At 49.5% G+C, this 12,650-nt stretch overlaps 1 non-coding gene across 1 annotated transcript; it reads left to right on the top strand.

Annotated features, from left to right (window-relative positions):
• Positions 1 to 59: 59 nt before the first annotated feature.
• Positions 60 to 189, top strand: LOC137523194 (small nucleolar RNA SNORA35). Its single transcript, XR_011022556.1, has one exon. It is a non-coding gene; the product is annotated as a small nucleolar RNA SNORA35 (small nucleolar RNA).
• The last annotated feature ends 12,461 nt before the right edge of the window (positions 190 to 12,650 follow it).

The following is a 12,650-nucleotide window of genomic DNA, read 5'->3' as shown; positions in this document are numbered from 1 at the left end:
CTAGATCATGGGTGTTATCCACTGACAGGGTCTCTTCAGGGTTTCATTGAATTGTGTGCCTGCACTGTGAAGTGTCTTCTTAGTCGTCCTTCAGACTCTGGAGTCTCATTGCAGTGCCAGAATAACCCCGTCCTAGAAGAAAGGCTGTACTCTGCTGTGAGCGGACCTTTCCAATGGTTGGGAACACCTTTTTATCTGTACAACCTATCTGTACTTTGGGGAAATACCAAAATAGTGTGGAGCTTTGTCTGAGGGCCATGCCATACTAGTGAACTAGTCACTAGAGATGGGTCAGTGAGATGCTAATCATTCCAGCTTACATGTGGATTTAGAGTGAACCCGATGGCAGTCAAAAAGCAGATACTTGCCTAAGAGAATCCTTCAGAGGCTTCCTTTGTTCTTGCCAATGAACTGGGACTCTGGAAGGTCCTGGCTGCGCTCCTCTACCTGCTGCGCCTGTGCATGAAGGGGGAGTACGGTCAGAAAGTAGCTTTTGTCTGATATTTCTTTATGGGGACTGAGTTGCATTGTTGGTCTGGAGGACAGTGTGGGAAGCCTCTACAGCCCACTAACAATGCATGTTTTGCTTTACAAGATCCAGAGACTTCCCTCTTCTTGGGCAAGTATGTTTTTTGACCTGAGGTTCACTTTAAAGGAGTTGTCAGGCATATCTGAATAAAATAAACGCTACTTACCAGGGGCTTCCTTCAGCCCAAAGCTCCCAGGACCTCCCTCGCTGCAGCTCTGCCCGCAGCCGTTTGCTGGAGCTCTGACCCGGTCCCCGGCGATGACGTCAGAGCGACCTGGCTACGGCGCCTGCGCAGTCCGCTTTGTCGCACGTGGCGGTGATTGACAGCGCCGATCGCGCAGTACAGAGCGACCTTCAGGTCGCTGTGCCGTCGTTGCTGGGGACCAGGTCGCAGCTCTGGGAAACGGCTGCGGGCAGAGCTGCAGCGATGGAAGAGCTTGGGGCTGGAGGAAGCCCCCCGGTAAGTAGCGTTTATTTTATTCAAATATGCCTGACAACTCCTTTAAAGGGACACTGTAGGGGGGTCAGGGGAAAATGAGTTGACGTTACCCGGGGCTTCTAATGGTCCCCCACAGACATCCTGTGCCCGCGCAGCCACTCCCCAATACTCTGGCCCCGCCTCTGGTTCACTTCTGGAATTTCAGACTTTAAAGTCTGAAAACGACTGCACCTGCGTTGCCGTGTCCTCACTCCGGCTGATGGCACCAGGAGCGTACTGCGCAGGCCCAGTATGGTCTGTGCCTGCACAGTGCGCTCCTGGTGACATCAGAGGAAGCGAGGACACCGCAACGCAGGCGCAGTGGTTTTCAGACTTTAAAGTCTGAAATTCCAGAAGTGAACTGGAGGCGGGGCCGGAGTATTGGGGAGTGGCTGCACGGGCACAGGATGTCTACGGGGGACCATTAGAAGCCCTAGGTAAGTTCAACTCATTTTCCCCCAACCCCCCCCCCCCCCCCACAGTATTCCTTTAAAGAGAACCCGAGGTGGGTTCTAATAATCCTGTTAGCACACAGAGGCTGTGTCTGCACATAATGCCCAGCCTCTGTTGCTATACTGTTGTCGTAACCCCCCCCCCCCCCCAGGAGCCCTCTGCTCTCTGCTGTACCCATAAATCACACAGCCGTGCTATCGACATCGCTAGCCCACTGTTTACATTTGCACTGCCGTTCAGCGGCTCTCCCCCAGCCTTTGTCGCCGCTCCCTGCCTGCGTCCCTTCCGACCCCGCTGATTGGAGGGAAGGGACGCAGCGGTGAGGGTGACAGTGCAAATGTAAACAGCCGGCTACCGACACCCTGCGTGTCGCCAGCGCGGCTGTGTGATTTATGGGGGACAGCAGAGCGCTGGGGGGGAGATGGTAAAACAGAGGCTGGGCATTATGTGCAGACCCAGCCTCTGTGTGCTAATAGGATAATTAGAACCTACCTCGGGTTCTCTTTAAAGTGTACCCAAGGTGACATGAGATAAAACAGTGTATGTACAGTGCCAAACGTATTTATAACCAGGCTGGTTTACTTGTTGCCTGAAGGTTAATTTTTAGGCATGAAAGTGACTGCTTCTATCTCATCTGTACCTTATTGGGAATATAGTAAACATCACTGAGAAGCAAATTACGGCCATAAGTTTTCCTGGCAGAATACAACTTCCGAGGGCAGGGAGGGATATAAAAAGGTCCGATAGTGCATGTATTTTCATTTAGGGACACTTAATAGGCTGCCATTGAGCAGAGACGACAACCTTCAATCTACTTTATAAATGTTTAAATGTAGAATAAAACCATGGGTTATCTAAGGAAAGAAAAGTGTAGGGGGGGGGGGGAAATATAATGGTTTCTCATCCTTTTATTCTCGCCTCGGGTTCAATTTAATGTAATCCATATGTGGTTTGTAATTGGATCAAATTGACAAAGTTCACCAAATTCTAAAATGCATACAATTGCAGCTTTCATGCAAATCTAATGCATCTCATTAACCATTGCTGCTAGCAATTATTAGCTAATCATAGCAACCAGTTCTTGCAATTACATCAAAATAGTGTGGGTGCTAGTGACTGCAACATGGCCTTAATAACGAATTACAATTTTTTTAATCTCTTGTGCATTTTATTTGAGCTTATTAAAAACCTTCTTGGAAGACCTAATTTTTCTATTTTGTTTGTGTGTTCCTCACAAGGTTTCAGCACTGTCATGTATATGCATCGTTTTGGGTGTGATTTTAGTCAAGTATCTCTAGGCTGGGGATTAGTGGAGAATGTAGATACTAGAGTCCTGTGTGTATTAGATGGGATGTGTTTGTAACCCACTCCTGAATTATACTGATCCACACTGGGAATTGTAGAGGCAAGTGTATGTGGTCACGTGTACTTGCCAGGTGAATCGTATACATTCAGGGCTCTTTCATATGGGATGCTGAACTGTGTGCTTGCTGAACATTTCAGCCTCCCATCTGCCACCCAGCAGTGCAATTTTAATGCATCTGAATTGCAGTGCTAGTAACCTCATGCATGTCAAGTGCTGACAAGCATTGATGTTACAGGGTGGCATAGGACTGCAATATGTTGTGTATTTTAGTTTATTGCATGTAAAAGAATAGTACAAACTGTATGAAGATATACTATTAAAGGGACATTTCCAGAGACAAAGCACCCTCCTGTATTTTACCATATATATCAGTGGGAACATTAGAGAAAATGCCTACCCTGCTCTTTCATTCTTCACTGCTCAGCCTGCTTCTAATCAGCCCTGATAAAATCCCCAACTGAGCATTTAGTCTGGCTTTGCTCAGGAATCATTATAGCTGAGTCATTATAGCTGAGCCAGAAGGGGGCAGGCTTGGGCTTGAAAAGACATCAGAGAAGACAGACTCGGCTATAATGATTCCTGAGCAAAGCCAGACTGAATGCTCAGTCGGATGTTATCAGGGCTGATTAGAAGCAGGCTGAGCAGTGAAAGACAAAACAGAGAGCAGGGTCGGTGTTTTCTCTAATGTTCCCACTGATATATATGGTACAATCCATGAGGGTGCTTCGCGTCTGGTTCAATTTAAGTGGAGAAAAAAATTGATAAATTTATTTACTTGGGGCTGCTACCAGCTCCTGACATTCTGCTTCCTTGCAGTGATTGTGCGCTGGGCCTTTTCTCTGCCAGGCCTTCTCGATTACACTCCAGTGCCTGGGAGTGTTGTGCAATAAATTGTCGTTTACTATGCAAGCGCAGAGTGCTCCTGTTAAATACAGGAGACATGAGGCTGGCTATGCATGTGGGAAGTGACAATGGGAGAATTGAGTAGTGCAGGAGTATTGCAGGAACCAGGAAGACCTCAGGGGGCTAGAAAAGGCCTCAGGTAACTTGCTGGGCATTTTCAATTGAAGTTTACTTTAACTGTACTACAGTACCTACATACACACATATATAATATAGACATCCCATATTTGCATCAAGAGGTTCTGTGGTGCTTATGCTGCAGTATTTGGGGTTAGAGGTTGGGTTGGTGCAGAGTTTTATTAGAACACTGACTTTTGGGCTGTTTCACAGCGGTGGCGAATTTTGCCATGATTGCACTGCACTTGCAATTCCAAAACTGCTGCATGCAGCATATCTGGACTGATTCTCTGAACAAGAATCTCCATCATTGCAACCCTAATTACCCATCTCTGCATATATCATAAGAGTGATGCACAGAAGGAACTCAATCACTGTAGAAAAATAAGCTACAACTATGCTGCCTGCAGAAGCCAGACAATTCTGATGTAGGACCTACACAAGGTAATGCTGGGGATACTGTATGTTTCTGTACCGTATATCGACCAGCTGATGATAATCAGCTCAGCTGGCCCCATCAAGCCGCTCGACCCGCGCCCGATCTATTCCTGCCGGCGGACAATGGCAGGGAATCGAGCGGGTGATGAGGACTGCTGGTGGGGATGCGGTGGGTGTTGATCCGGCGGCTAATCGGTTGCCGGATCGACCCATGTATGCCCAGCATTAGGGCCAGTTCACACTTGTTAAAACTTAACTGTGGCTCTGTTTTTGGGCCCAGACCTAAACTGGAGTCAGGGATACCAATGTTAAAATTATCAGCCGTCTTCACCCAATTAAAAATGGATCCGTTGATGAATTGTTAAAAAAAAAAAAAAAAAAATTGCATCCGTGAGGGTTCCGGCTTGAAAATCTGAACGGAGGGTCTAGATTTGTCAGGACTTCATGGAGCCTGGATACATGGAGGGGTAGTGGCAGGCAATGAAAAAACGGAGCTCCCTCTACACAGAAACAGAGGGAGATCTAGATTGCCTACTGCCTGCTCCTCCCCTCTGTCACCCCTATAGGTTTTGCAGGTATGCCTGATAGGGTAGCAGGCACAGTGAGGGTGTTGCCGCCCCCCCCCCCCCCCCCACTTGGGGAAGCATTACCTTCCTCCTTTTGCTAGGTGTGACTTCCTGCAATGCTGCCCTCTAGTGGGCAGCATTGCAGGAAGTCGTGTGAGCAGAGGAAGGAAGGTTGAAGAAAAGCAAACGGAGAGCCCGATATGGTGTAGTATGTTAGTAAAGTAATGTCTGATGCAGGAAAAACGTGATGGTTATACTTACAAAGGTGGGTCGCCACCAAGGCAACCACTAGACAGGCAGGCGGGGAGAATTATAACCTGACCCAGCTCAGGTTTAACCCTCCTGGTGGTTAATTAAAACCGCCAGGGGGCAGCGCAGCACTTTTTTTTTTTTGTTAAATCATGTAGCTAGCTACATGACAGCCGCTGTGCAGCGGCATCCTCCCACCCTCTTTGGCCGGAAATCCCGTTCTGACCGGGATTTCCATTAGGGCTTCCCCCATCACTATGGCGATGGGCAGGATGACGTGACGTCAAAGGCAGTCCCGTTCCACCCCTCAGTGCTGCCTGGCACCGATTGGCCAGGCAGCACATGGGGGGGGGGGGGGGGGCGTGGCGAGCGGCGGTGGAGCTTAGCTCGGGCTTACCACCAGAAAGGTTAAGAAGTCGCTCTCTGTAGATAGAAGAAAGTGTGGATACTCCCATCCACCCAGGGTGGACTAGACAATTTTGTAATACAGCAACAGAGGCGCCAAGTAGAATAAAATTAATTAAAATGATTAAAAAGGGGGAAGTGAGTGGACTCTCCTCCCTTCTGGAAAAAAAATCGCCGGACAACGGGCAGGTTACTTATAATCTAAAGTAACATTTTATTATAAGCTCCAAAAGTGCAATGCGTTTCACGGGTAACAGTCCCGATTCTTCAGGCAAACAATTTTTGGAGGGTGCAAAGTCGGGTTACAGAGGCGCTCTACCTGGCTTATGACCCGACTTTGCACCCTCCAAAAATTGTTTGCCTGAAGAAGCGGGACTGTTATTTGTGAAACGCATTGCACTTTTGGAGCTTATAATTAATGTTCCTTTAGATCATAAGTAACCTGCCCGTTGTCCGGCCATTTTTTTCCCAGAAGGGAGGTGAGTCCACCCACTTCCCCCTTTTTAATGATTTTAATTAATTTTATTCTACTTGGCGCCTCTGCTGTATTACAAAAGAGGAAGGAAGGTAATTGCTTTCCCGCTCTCTTGCCATTTTTCTGTAGTGGGGGGGGGGGGGGGGCGCAATCCCCCTCCCTGCTGCTGTGCCCACTGCCCCTCTTCCTGGCTGCTACACCCTACAGCTCGGTGCCCTCGGCCAGAGATGGGGATATGTTTCCACGGACGGGAAATGTATGCTGCAAAAAAAGTATTTTTATTTTTTTTGCAGAATGGACCCAAACATTTTTTTTTGGGGGGGGGGGGGGGGTTTAAGAAACTGGATCCAATCTCCAGCCTGACAAGTGTGCTATATCCATATTAAATGGATGTGTTGGTACAGCTCTGGGTTCCATTGCATGATGCAATTTAACTCCAGAGCAAATATGTCCCATTAAGGTCAGATGTGAATGGGATTCCCCAGCTGCAGTGCTAAAAATGACAAACCTATGACCCTGTGGCAGAGTGCACTGACAGCAGAGAACTGTATGGGATATTGCATACAGTCATAAAATGTATGATTCATTGTATACATGCGTAGGATGCTGCATGCTGTTAGATTGTACCGCACTGAATGTCGCATAGGTGTTGCATTGCAAAACGACTTACAATGGGCCTTTACGTTGCACCACAACCTGTAAACGTAGCCTTAATGCAATCTACTGCTGCACACATTTTTTATGCCTAGTACACACCATACAATTTTCTGTAAGATTTACCTGCCAGATATTAAGTATTGTTCTACTCAGCAGGAGATAACTAGAAGACAATGCACCACAGATAATGACCAGTCTCTACCAGTACTTCACAGAAAATAATCTAATTTCAGAAATCTAACAGAAAATTGTATGGTGTGTAGTAGGCAATATGCTGGGCATACATGGCGAGTTTCTTGCTATTGATCGAGCCGCTGATGGCTCGATTGATAATATCCGACGTGTCCGATCAGAGAGAATCTGAAGCGAGATTAAAACTCGCTTTTTACCTTATATTCAGCAGGGGCATGCTTGACCCTGCTAAAATGCCGCTATCCCGCGGCAGAATGAGGGGTCTTTACCCCCCAAATATCCTCCGAAGTGTCCGGGGATCGCTTCCTGTTGAGGCAGGGCTAATGGCTGCAGCCCTGCCTCTCAGCGCGTCTATCAGCGCTGATCGCTGCCTCTCCCCGCCCCTCTCCCTCTTTCTTCACTGAGAGGGGTGGAGAGAGGCGGAGATCTGCTGGCTGATAGACGCGCTGAGAGGCAGAGCTACAGGGCTTAGCTCTGCCTCCATGAGCAGCAAAATCCACGACCAAGAAAGTCGTGGATTTTTCAGGGGATTTGGGGGGTAAGGACCCCTCGATCTGCCGCGGGATAGCGGTGTTTTAGCTGGGGCAAGCATACCCCTGCTGAATATAAGGTAAAAAGCGAGTTTTAATCTCGCTTCAGAGTCTCTTAAAATATTTGCACAGCCCATGACCTATCATTGTAATGGCTTTTCGTGTGGGAGATAAAAATGGGGCTGAAGTTCTAGAGATGTAAACCAATATTTAGGCAGGGGTCTCACTTGGAAAAATCATGTGTGTTCTGCTGCAACCCTACCTATCAAATTGTTCTTTTAAGATGTCTTTTAATGGTTCCTCCTCAACACCCCCGTCTCTGTCGGTGTCCCCCAAGGCTCTGGTTTTGGCTCCTTGCTGTTCTCAAATTACACAGCCTACATTGGCAAACTGATTTCCTTCCTGGGCTTCGACTACCACAATATGCAGATGAGATGATGCCTAGATCTACCTCAATACCATGGACAAGGTATCCTAGCCTCTCAACCATCTCATCCTGGATGTCATCCATGTTCCTGAAGTTAATCCTGGATAAAACAAAACTAATTTTCCCACCCTGTGCAGTCTCAACCCCCCAGGGGCATCTATGTCACTGTCAATGGTATAATCATTCACCCAACCGCACAGGCCTGCTACCTGGGTGTCACCCTGAACTTGACCCTCTCCTTCACCCTCCCCACATTTAAACTATGACTAGGACCTGCAACTTTTATGTATGCAACATCTCTAAGATCGGCCCCTTTCTGACTCAAGACACTGCCAAAATCCTCCATGCCCTCATCATCTCCCACCTGGACTACTGCAACATCCTCCTGTCAGGCCTCCATCTGAAGCAAAACGTATTGGGAAAAAAAACCTCAGGATCCCAGTGGCAGAGAAATGCATGTGATTCCCACTCCTGTTGTAGGATTCCTGTATATTTCCTCTGTGGCCCCTCTGTCCCTCAATGCAACCAGTTTGTTGGTGTAATGACAGCTTGTGCTGCCCAGGCCCCCTAAGGGCCCGCTTCTACTGGCCACTGTGCCTGGCTGCGAGACGTGTCGTGGCACTTCCTGATCAGCGTGAACGCTGATGAATCCCAGAAGCTGTGCCATGCACTGCTATGGGATTTGCACCCACCCGCATGGAAACTGACAGCAATGTCCTTAGCGATTCAGCCTATGGCAGGGTTTCCCCGCGCAGTTTGCCTGCGTGGAAACTCTCCGAATTCGGCCTGGTTTCCGTGTTAGTGGAAACGTGCCCTGAAGCTTCCTTTGCAGGGGCATGCGGTGAAATAGTATGTGAAAAATTTTGCCTGAAAGTTCGCCATTGAGTAAGTCTCAAAGATTTTTCGCCTGAAATTTCCGCATTCGGTAGAAGTGTGCAAATGATGCGGAAAATTGCTGCAAAAGTCGGTAATTTCCGCAAAAGTTCCAAATTCACAATGAAAACGGGCACATTATTTCTGCCTTAAAGGAGATATCAGGCAAATAAAAAAAAAAAGCTTTACTCACCTGGGGCTTTCTCCAGCCCCTTGCAGCCAACTGTTCCATGCCGACCGCTGATGATTCCTTTAAAGAGACACTGTAACATCAAAAATATCCCCTGTGGGTACTCACCTCGGGTGGGGGAAGCCTCGGGATCCTAATGAGGCTTCTCACACCGTCCTCTGTCCCACGGGGGTCTCGCTGCAGCCCTCCGAACGGTCCGGCGACAGACCCGACTGTCAATTCAATATTTACCTTTGCTGGCTCCAGCGGGGGCGCTGTGGCTGTTTTCGGCTCCGAAGTAGACGGAAATACCCGATCTCAGTCGGGTCCGCTCTACTGCGGAGACGCCGGAGACTTGCGCCTGCGCAGTAGAACAGACCCGACGGCGATGGTGTATTTTCGCCTACTTCGGAGCCGACAGCTGTCAGAGCGCCTGCGCAGGAGCCGGGAAGGTAAATATTGACGTCACCGCTGTACGGAGGGCTGCAGCGAGACCCCCGAGGGACAGAGGACGGCGTGGGAAGCCTCATTAGGATCCTGAAGCTTCCCCCACCCGGGGTGAGTACCCCCCAGGGGACGTTTTGACGTTACAGATTCTCTTTAAGTACCGATTTTTTTTAATCACCTACAAGTAGCAGGTGATATATTTTGCTTCCCATTGACCAAAGGCCCATACACACGTCGGATTTTAGCGAACGACCCGTCGTTTGAACGTTCCGTCGTTCGAACATTTTCGCGTCAAATCCGACGTGTGTACAGACTATTGTTCGGGTGATAAGACTGGTTACCAACGATCCGCCGGGCGGATCGCTGGTAACCAGTCTTATCACCCGAACGATACTCTGTACACACGTCGGATTTGACGCGAAAACGTCCGAACGACGGAACGTTCAAACGACGGGTCGTTCGCTAAAATCCGACGTGTGTATGGGCCTTTAAATGGAGTCTGGAGACTTAAAGTGAACCTAAAGTCAACAAAAAAAAATGAGATTAACTCACCTGGGGCTTCCCTCATCCCCCTGTAGACAATCGGTGCCCTCGCAGCCCCGCTCAGATGCTTCTGCAACGGCGGGTGCAGAAGCATCTGAGCGGGGCTGCGAGGGCACCGATCGTCTGCAGGGGGCTGAGGGAAGCCCCAGGTGAGTTAATCTCATTTTTTTTTTTTTGACTTTAGGTTCACTTTAAAGAGACTCTGAAGTCTCCTAAAATTGCACTTTTTGTTTAACAGTTGTCTTCAGCAATATAACACAAGCTAAAACGCTGCATCCATGCGGCATATCGCTACATTTAAACCCCCCAAAACTTAGGGCAAAAATCCATGACTTTCAAAGTTGTGGATTTTGCTGCCCGGGGAGGCAGAGCTTTGAGCTGCAGCTCTGCCTCCATGCACATCAATCCCCGTGGATCTCTGCCTCTCCCCCGCCCCTCTCAGTGAAGGAAGACTGAGAGTGGCTGGGAGAGGCGGTGATCAGCAGGGATTGACACGCATGGAGGCAGAGCTGCAGCCCAAAGCTCTGCCTCTATGAAGAAGTGCTCCCCATATTTAGCCCAGGGGATTTGGGGGGTTTAAAGGGATACTGTAGGGGCGTCGGGGGAAAATGAGCTGAACTTACCCGGGGCTTCTAATGGTCCCCCGCAAACATCCTGTGTTGGCGCAGCCACTCCCCTATGCTCCGGCCCCGCCTCCGGTTCACTTCTGGAATTTCTGACTTTAAAGTCAGAAAACCACTGCGCCTGCGTTGCCGTGTCCTCGCTCCCGCTGATGTCACCAGGAGTGTACTGCGCAGACACAGACCATACTGGGCCTGCGCTGTGCGCTTTTGATGACATCAGCGGGATCGAGGACACGGCAACGCAGGCGCAGTGGTTTTCTGACTTTAAAGTCAGAAATTCCAGAAGTGAACCGGAGGCGGGGCCGGAGCATCGGTGAGCGGCTGCGCAGGCACAGGATGTCTGCGGGGGACCATTAGAAGCCCCGGGTAAGTTCAGCTCATTTTCCCCCGACCCCCCTACAGTATCCCTTTAAATGAAGCTAGCTGCCGCAGGGATGCAGCGTTTTAGCTTGTGTTATAATGCTGAAGACAACTGTTAAATAAAATGAGTCTCTCAAAATTTTTGGGGGAACAATTTTTCATGTTACTTTTATTCCGCATATTTAATGCCTGTTTACGGGTGTTACCGCACTTTTTTTCAGCAAAATACCCGCATGCGGAAAATGTTAGTGAATGTGGAAAAAATGCGGACATTATCGCTCACGGTAATTTAGCAGCAAAAAAATCCTTTACCGCATGTCTGATTGTGAATAGAGCCCAAGATCTCTGCAACTGCGTCTTGTTCTCATACTCAAATTTGGAGTATAAAGAGGGAATCCCTGACTCCTAAGCTACTTCACTTTGAACTTGCAGCCCTGCTAGTTCCCAACATGGGTTTGTACATCATATCTCGGGAACCAGCATTGCTCAGGAATGGATCTGCAGTGTTTAAAATGATCTGGTGGTTTAACCACTTGCCAACCGCACACTCATACCGTGCGGCGGCAAAGTGGTAGCTGGAGGACCAGCGACGCAGATCTGCGTCGCCAGGTGCCTCCCTAATTAATCAGGAAAGTTTCCTGTTAGATCACGGAGCGGGTCTCCGTGAATAGCCTGCGAGCCGCTGATTGCGGCTCGCAGACTAAATGTAAACGTAGGAGACATTTGTCTCCTTTGTTTACATTGTACGGCGCTGCTGCGCAGCAGCGCCGTAAGGCAGATCGGCGATCAGCGGCCGGGGATCGCCGCCATCTGACGGGACAGCCTGTCACTGGCTGCACAGGACGGATAGCGTCCTGTGCAGCCCGGATCACTGGGGGTGAGAGCACAGATCACAAAAAATAGCGCTGGTCCTTAACCTCTTGACGACCAGCTAACGCGATCGGCGTAAACTGGTCGTCTGCGGGTTACCATGGAAACGGCCGCTCGATCGAGTGGCCTTTCCATGTCAGTTCACGGAGGGTGTCTCCGTGAACAGCCGGAGAGCCGCCGATCGTGGCTCGCCGGCAAAATGTAAACACGCGGGGAAGAAATCCCCGCTGTTTACATCATACGGCGCAGCAGCGCCGTAAGGCAGATCGGCGATCCCCGGCCTCTGATTGGCCGGGGATCGCCGGCATCTGATAGGCGGAAGCTTATCCTTCAATGCGCAGGACGGAACTCCGTCCCGCGCATTACGGAGAGAGGGAGGGAGGTAAGGAGGCAGAGGGCGGAAATGGCTGCGGAGGGGGGCTTTGAGGAGCCCCCCCCCCGCAAAACGCAGATGGCCGGCGGCGATCAGACCCCCCCGGCAGGACATCCCCCTAGTGGGGAAAAAAGGGGGAAGTCTGATCGCCCTGGCATAATACTGATCTGTGCTGCGGGCTGGAGAGCCCACGCAGCACAGATCAGCCAATACAGCCCTGGTCGGCAAGTGGTTAAGGGGGGAGGGGGGGTAAAGGCTGGGTCATCAAGTGGTTAAATGGCATTTTTATCGACCATTTTTTTTAAATATCACCTAGGAGAAAACTAATGAGGACAAATGTAATTGCATAAAGGCAATGGATACAGATACAGAAATATTCGGCGTGCGACGTTTCTACCAGTTTCTAGTGCGCATGCTCAGAACTGCGAAGGCAGAGCAACACGCACAGCTAAAAAGCATCCTGCGCATGTCTCCGATTCGGAGTAGATTGAAGATACGTACTGCGCATGCGTAAAATCATTAAACGTCACATGGATAGGGAAGGTGGGCGGTAGGCGTGACTCGGTGGCGTGTTTTCTCGCGAGAAGCTCTGCCTATATAAACTTTT

The sequence above is a fragment of the Hyperolius riggenbachi genome, chromosome 6 (genome assembly GCF_040937935.1).
Source record: "Hyperolius riggenbachi isolate aHypRig1 chromosome 6, aHypRig1.pri, whole genome shotgun sequence".
In the NCBI taxonomy this organism is placed as follows: domain Eukaryota; kingdom Metazoa; phylum Chordata; class Amphibia; order Anura; family Hyperoliidae; genus Hyperolius; species Hyperolius riggenbachi.
The sequence above is the reverse complement of the archived record's forward strand: the minus strand, read 5'-3'. Positions and strand labels throughout refer to the sequence as shown.